The sequence below is a fragment of the Prosopis cineraria genome, unplaced genomic scaffold (genome assembly GCF_029017545.1).
Source record: "Prosopis cineraria cultivar Desert tree isolate PC_DT_omini unplaced genomic scaffold, ASM2901754v1 PC604, whole genome shotgun sequence".
In the NCBI taxonomy this organism is placed as follows: domain Eukaryota; kingdom Viridiplantae; phylum Streptophyta; class Magnoliopsida; order Fabales; family Fabaceae; genus Prosopis; species Prosopis cineraria.
In genome coordinates, this window is record NW_026555929.1 from 1 (window position 1) to 7,157 (window position 7,157).

Below are 7,157 nucleotides of genomic sequence, written 5' to 3' on the forward strand. Positions count from 1 at the left end.
CCCATCTTATATTAGCCAAAGGAGGGAAAACACGCATCTTCCTAACCTATGACATGGTGGGATACAAGGATTTGTACATTCCTTATCCATCTCCAGTCTCCAAAACAGAACTTGGGATATCCACATTGAGCTATGCTGAATTGCTGTTTCAAATTAGAGGATGTCTTCTTGAACTATTTTATCAGCTGGGTTTTCCATTGCCCAGACAGTAGCATCTTTCAAACCATGTTCAAAGAGCGGTCGATAATGTCATCTTCCGCTGGTGCAAGCGCCCATTTGAAAAGCTGAAATGATTTGAAGAAGCATAATGCTCATCACCTTGCGAAAAGGGAAGGTCTAGATTCAAAAACTTAGATGTACCTGTCGAGGACTAGCCGCATTTTCAGGATTACAGGTCAGGGCTAATGATCCCTACTGCCTCTAATCCCAGTCGACTTGCAGGGAAAGCACAAACGCGAACCTGTCAGGAGGCAAAGAGAGCTATGATGAAGTTTGAAATATAGTAACTTGTCGAAACATTAATGACAATGAACCGAAAGAGGGAATTCATATGAGAAACTGTTGGCAGGGATGGCTCTCTGAAGAACAAAAGTAGAGATGAAGAACGAAAATGTGCACATTGTCTTTAAGGCATAGGTAATACTTTTCTTAGGCTTAATTCACTCCTACCCATTCCAATTTTCAGGTACAAGTTGGATTGATAGTGATTTCTTTTAGGATACAATGAAGACCCTTGAGTATAACATGCACTACCAAAACTCAAGCCAAAACAAACTATGATTTTTACAAAGTGATAATTTAATTTTATCTCTGGTGCATTCAAAGAATAAGGCAATGCATTTCAATCGATGGATCTCCAAATAAGTGATGGTGAGAGGGTATTATAGATACTAAAGTAATATCTTTAAGCAATAAAACTCTCCTTAAAAATTATAACCAATGTTAGTTCATAACCCTTATATTGTTCATGAACAATCTTATGTTAATTCATAAACATCCCTATGTGGTTCATGAACCTACATAGTTTATTAATTACTATTAACTAAGGGTCATTTTAATAACTTTCCATGAAAAGAACATCCTTTTAACATGTAGAGTATCTTGAAATACACTTCTTTTTACCAAGTGACACCTTTTAGTTTTTATAACCCTCTAAAGGTATCTTTAGAAGTTTAAAGAGACATAATCTTGGTGACCATAACTCTTCACATAAACCTTCATAAAAATTCCTTAATTTATAAGGACATGACTTTCAAAAAACATCTCTTCATTTGAAAATATTTCCAACAAGAACCTCAACAGGATACAAGTGAATTTTTTCAACAATAAACTTCACAATCATGCCCTCAAATCACTCTACTGTAGTACAGCAGCTATATTCATGATGCAGCATGCTTACAGATTTAAATTTGGTAACATATTGAAAAACCTTCCCCAATTCACCATTATTATTGGATTTGGAGAAGTAACAAAATCGAAATTTAAAAAGGGAATAAGGTTTTGATTTGTTGACATTGCTTTGTTAACTCAAGATATAAAAAAAAAAAAAATACTCCCCATGGTCTCAAATATAAGTCATTTTATTCAAAGTCCTAGGGTTCAAAATATAAGTCATCTCTCTGTAGTAATAGTAGTAGTAGAGAAAAAAAACCATGACATTGGTTAATTTTACCCCTGAAAATTGAATTCTTGAATGACTTCTCTAAAGCTTTCCATCCATGGAGTTCTATCATTTAATCAACTAATTGCCAGAATACCCTTTTTTTACAGAAATTATCTCGTGATGTTAAAGGCATCCTTGTCTTTAAATTTTTTTTTTAATAGAAAAATTATTCATTCATTCCCATTTCACACCCCATTCACCAACATGACATAGGCAAGGGAGCAGTGAATGTGATCAAGCTTCATATGCAACCAACATGAAGAATTTTTACCAGTTGCCCCAATAGAACTTTTCACAAGACAAAATGCACACAGAGAAAGATCCCCTGGCTTAGAAGAAGTATATGTTAATAAAATTAGAGAGAGAGAGAGAGAGAGAGAGAGAGAGATAAGGCCTGACAAGTAATGAGTCAATTGAAAATCAAAAGCTCATCTTCAAATCAACTCCAGAAAATATGAAAATACCGTTTGTGCAGCAGATGTTGGTGGCATAAACAACATCAAACCACCATCCATGCATAGTCGGTTTCTAAACATTGTAGCAGGTCTTGGTGCAGATACCTGAAATGAGATATAACTTACTTTAAGTTCCCCCAAAACTTTATAACGTGGGTGAGAAAATATCATGCAAATATTGCTAATAATCACCCTTGAATAAAGGAAGAAGTAAAAACTGCATTGACAAGATCTTCCCGGGGACTCAAACTGATCCACCCATAACCCCTTGGTCTCCAAAGAAGCTGTGTCACGGCAACTGCAATAGAAAAGCTACGATATAAGGTTCATCAAAGCTTTATTAAAATCCTAGAAGAAGCAACTCTCCTTTCTTTTGTTCTTTGCGTAAATGCAGTTTCAAGCATCTATCATTAATAACAACTGTTAACAGAAGTATATGAACATGAAATATCACCTCGAACTCTTCCATTGCATCTAACATGAGCATCTTCAGGCAGAAACTGTTAAGAACATCACGGAGAACAGCCTGTGAAGAGAAATATTAAACCACACAAAATTGTATTTGAAACTTTATCAAGAGATGTCCCAAAGAATAGGCACTTCTCTTGAGAGAAACCTTAAAGTGGCTTCACATACTGGATAATAACTTTATTACTTTGTCAGAGCCGCTTATACAGACCACAAAGGCTCTCATCTCCATTTTGCAAACTATCCACCAATGGTTTGCATCATAAATTGTCAATTTCTCCAAGTCAATATTTCCTTCAGTTTTGCAATATTATTAATTGAAACTTATCAACAGGTGCACTAGGCATGATCATGGGTTGGGAACATTTTTGGACATAAAACCTTAACTAGAAACTATGATTAAACAGGAAGGTTTCCCAAAAACACATTAGAGGGGGGAAAGAGCTACAATTCAATAACCTGACATTACTCTAGCAACATAATAGATATATGATTTTTTTCTCGTTTCATGTTGGGAGGTTCTGGTTGAGTCAAAGAAACATAAGGCAATGCTGCAGGGAGGGAAGGTTGAATTTGGCCAATATGTAGGGCCAACCTAACTTGCAGTTTTCTTAGATCATGGATCTACAAATTCAAATATATCCTATTCCCGCATGTTATTTATCAGGTTCCATGGATCTTATCCATTTAAAAAATTCCAGTGATTTGTGCTCATGATCAACTTTAAATAGGGGTATCAGCTACCCTGAGCTACTTTGAGACATAAAAGAGACAGACGTATGGAATAACACAAAATTAATATAAAGGAAAACCATTCAAACGGTTGCTTATCAGCAGTTATGTGGCAAACGGCAACAGAGACATGCAGATCAGAACCCTAAAAAAGTTCCTTGCTGCAATAATTCATTGATTGCAATTTGCAACACAAATGAACATGGGGGGAAACTGGCAAACCAGCACAGATCTTCTGCTATCAACCATAGCAGCGACACAAAATAGAGATAAGGGTTGCTACAATAGATAAAAACCCTCGAGAGAGAATAAAGAGTAATAAAGAGTAATGACTCCATAACCTCATATAAAGTTTTAAGAGACAAATACATCAGAAATGATGACAAGTTTTAATAGAGCAATTCACCATTTTGGAAAGTACCTTGTCTCTTTATGCAAATATCGCTTTGAGTGTTAGAGATGGGCATAAAAATCAATTTCTGGAAGGATATAGGTTTGATAACAATCCTGCATTGATAAACTAATGTCATGATAGTCCCAAGAAACACTATGGATACTCATGCTAGAGTCAGTGACTTTGTTAGTGAAAAGAGGAGAATGGAAGTTAAATATACTAAAACTACCTCTGCCCCATATGGGATATCTTAAGATAAGAGCTGTGGCACCACTTAATGATAAGATGGCATTGACAAGTTTAGATGGAATGGAAACAAAGCATCACTGGTGGTTTATCAGTATCATCAATGTACAGGGTACTAAGAAACATCAGTGATCATGATGCGGCTCCATTATGGAAGAAAGTGTGGAGTTTGAAAGGACCAAAAATAAAATGCAGGTTCTCTCATGGCTAGAAGCACATGAGAGGCACCTAATTTCATTAAGAAGCAAATTGGATCTAGGAAGCTCCCTGATATGCTCAGGATGCCAGCAACACGAGGAAACTGTATTACATGTAACAGGGAATACTTAGTGCTAAACAAGGTCTGGAGGAAACTTCTCAAAGATAGGAAGATTCCAAAGCTTTTTAGCAAGCGCAAAGTGGGTGGTTACTCACAAATCTGTCAAAGGAAGGAAAGAATGAGTGAAGAGACACCAGAGTACACTTTTCGTTGTCACATGTTGGTACTTGGTGTGTGTCTGGACATGAAAGAATGCTGCTATGTTTGAAGAAGGTTTCCAACTACCAGAAAGTCATGATGGTATTTTTTAATACTCTTTATTACATGCGCATTAGTGGGAACCATGACACACTGACCAATGGTAGGCCTTCAAACACAGCAAGGTGCAGATCCTTATCAGGCAGGACAAAGGCAAACATAGATCGTTTTAAACAAGGGCTGGTCAGTAACAAGGATGGGAAGTGGATAGGAGGACTCATACATAGGTTGGGCAATTGAACCCCCCTGAAGCAAAGCAGCATTGGACAATTTTGTAGCAAGCTTCTGATTTATGAAGAACCTAGGCATCAAGCGGTTCACAGCAGACAGTGACTCGCGTATGGCTATCACTCTACTTGAGGAATTGGTAACAAAAAGAGAGACTCAAGTATACATGGAACCAGATTGGGCGGTTAGGACTACAAATGCCAAACTTGTGTGCTAATGCAATGGCAAAGCAAAGTAACCAGTATCTATTGGGCCTTAGGCTCCTGAAAGAGGAACCATCCTAGCTAAATAGGCTTATTTTAGACATAATAAGGTATCTCTTGGCCTCAAATAGCTTAGTCTTTAATCATTGGGATTGTAGCCCCCATATATTATCCCAAAAAAAAACAAAGCAAGAGTAATGATAAGAAAGTAATTTATCCAAGGTGGTTTGATAAGCTATATTGTCATTGATGTATGAATTTGAAAACAAGAAGTGTAAATTGGCATTGTTAACTCACAGATAGCACAGAGAATAACTTATTACTCTCAGAGGAAGAAGCATACCCCCAGCCTAAATGCAGTCCCCTGTCTCCGACAATCCTCAGCCAATATTTTAGTAGCTTTCAAGGCTTCTTTCATACTTGCTCCAGAAGCATAGTGACACAGACTATAGCTCCCGCAGAAGCACCAGCTAAAGGCGTGCTTTCCTGCATCACAAAATGGAAATTAAAATCGCAAGGAAATGAGTAAGATATAAAGGTAACGGCAGAATAAGCAAACTTGTGTCGGCACAAGGAAAAACAAGAAAACATAAAGTTATGTGCCAGGAACTAAGAAGGCACATTACAAATATACATTACGAAGCAGAAAAGGACGGCTCACTTCAAAAATAGGAACAAGCCACCACATTCCAGGTTGCATGCGTTTAAAAATATTCATTGGCCTTACAAAATCCATACATGAGCCCAAACACCCAAGAAATGCCAGCTGATACTTCCCATACACATCAATTGTAACTATATATTTTATTTAAAAATAATGCGCAAACACCCAAGAAATGCCAACTGGTCCTCTCCAGTGGAAGACCTTACCTTTATGTAACCATTCTCGATAAGAAATTGGGCAACCCCTAGATAGTAAGGGAACAGAAGTCCAGCAGCGGAGAAGCTGAAGCCAGGACTCGTGATCAAGCGCCTGTTTCGCTCGACTTCGACGTCTTTAACCCTCTGTTCCCACACAACATCTGGCTGAATCTCGTCCTCCATCACGGCCCCGATTTCCTCTCCATTAAATTTTCCCTTTCTCCGTTGAATTCTCAAACATCGCCACAGTGCCCGAATCTCTGACGAGGCTTCTGCGCCGTCTCATAAACAACCGTGACGCAAGGCCCAAGAAAAGCTCGCCGGTTGGCCACAGCAAAGGATCTTTTCTCGGAAGAAGGAAGAGTAAGTTGAAGAAGAGGAAGAAGAAGCACTGTTTGTAGAGGGTTCGATATCACGTGTGATGAAGAATTAGCAAAGAAGTTAGTGTTCTGTGCGCAGGAGATGCGTGTGGCGATGGAGGACAATGGAATTGGGTTTGGGGTTTGAAGAAGCGAAGTGAAGGGTGCGGGAGAGCGGGAAGCGCGAAAAGAGAGAAGAAGCCATGAACGAGGCAGCGAGCGAAACGTACTTCTGAGTTCTGACCTCATGGCCGTTGTTTGTTGAGAAATGGCATTTTCTTGTTTACTTTCGGATCCATGTTGGGTGCTCATTGTTTTATTGTTCTCAAAGATAAATTTTTATTTGCTGGTAAAAAAAAAATTATTTATATTTTCAGGTTAGATTAATGTCATTCACATGATTAAAATAATTAAAATTTTAAATATTATTAGGTTAGATTAATTTATTCTTTAATACAAGAAAACTGTGCATCATTGATAACAAAAAAATGTATAAAATTAATACAAAAGTAAATATTTAAAATTTGTGCAAGGATAATACTCTCTACATTTAAAAATATAAGGTATTTTTAACCGAATGTCACATCTTAATAAGGTGGTTACTTACTTTCAAACTAACCAAATTTTTTTCTTATTTATCCCTATTAAATATCCTATAATAAATAGAAAATATTCAACAATAGGGGCACTCTTAAAAAAAGTAATGATTATATCTTGAGAAAACAAAAATATTTTATATTTGTTAACATTTAATTTTTAAAAAAATATTTTATATTTTTGAACGGAAGGAGTATCATTTTTTTTTACTATCAATGCCTCAACTATCTAAAAAAAATATAAGAAATTGATTAGCCATAATTTTATAATATAATATTTTATTTAATAATATTTTTTTAGTTAAATGATATTTTAACCCTTATAAAAAAATAATATAATTAACAATAGAGGGCTTTGACAAATAAAATTAAATATTAGAGATTTTAAATTTTTAAAAATGAGTGGACTCATGTGCAACTGCTTTAAAATTTAAG

General features: G+C 36.4%; 1 pseudogene; it reads right to left on the reverse strand.

Moving 5' to 3' along the window:
- Positions 1 to 153: 153 nt before the first annotated feature.
- LOC129297756 (uncharacterized) lies at positions 154 to 6,375 on the reverse strand (annotated as a pseudogene).
- Positions 6,376 to 7,157: the final 782 nt, after the last annotated feature.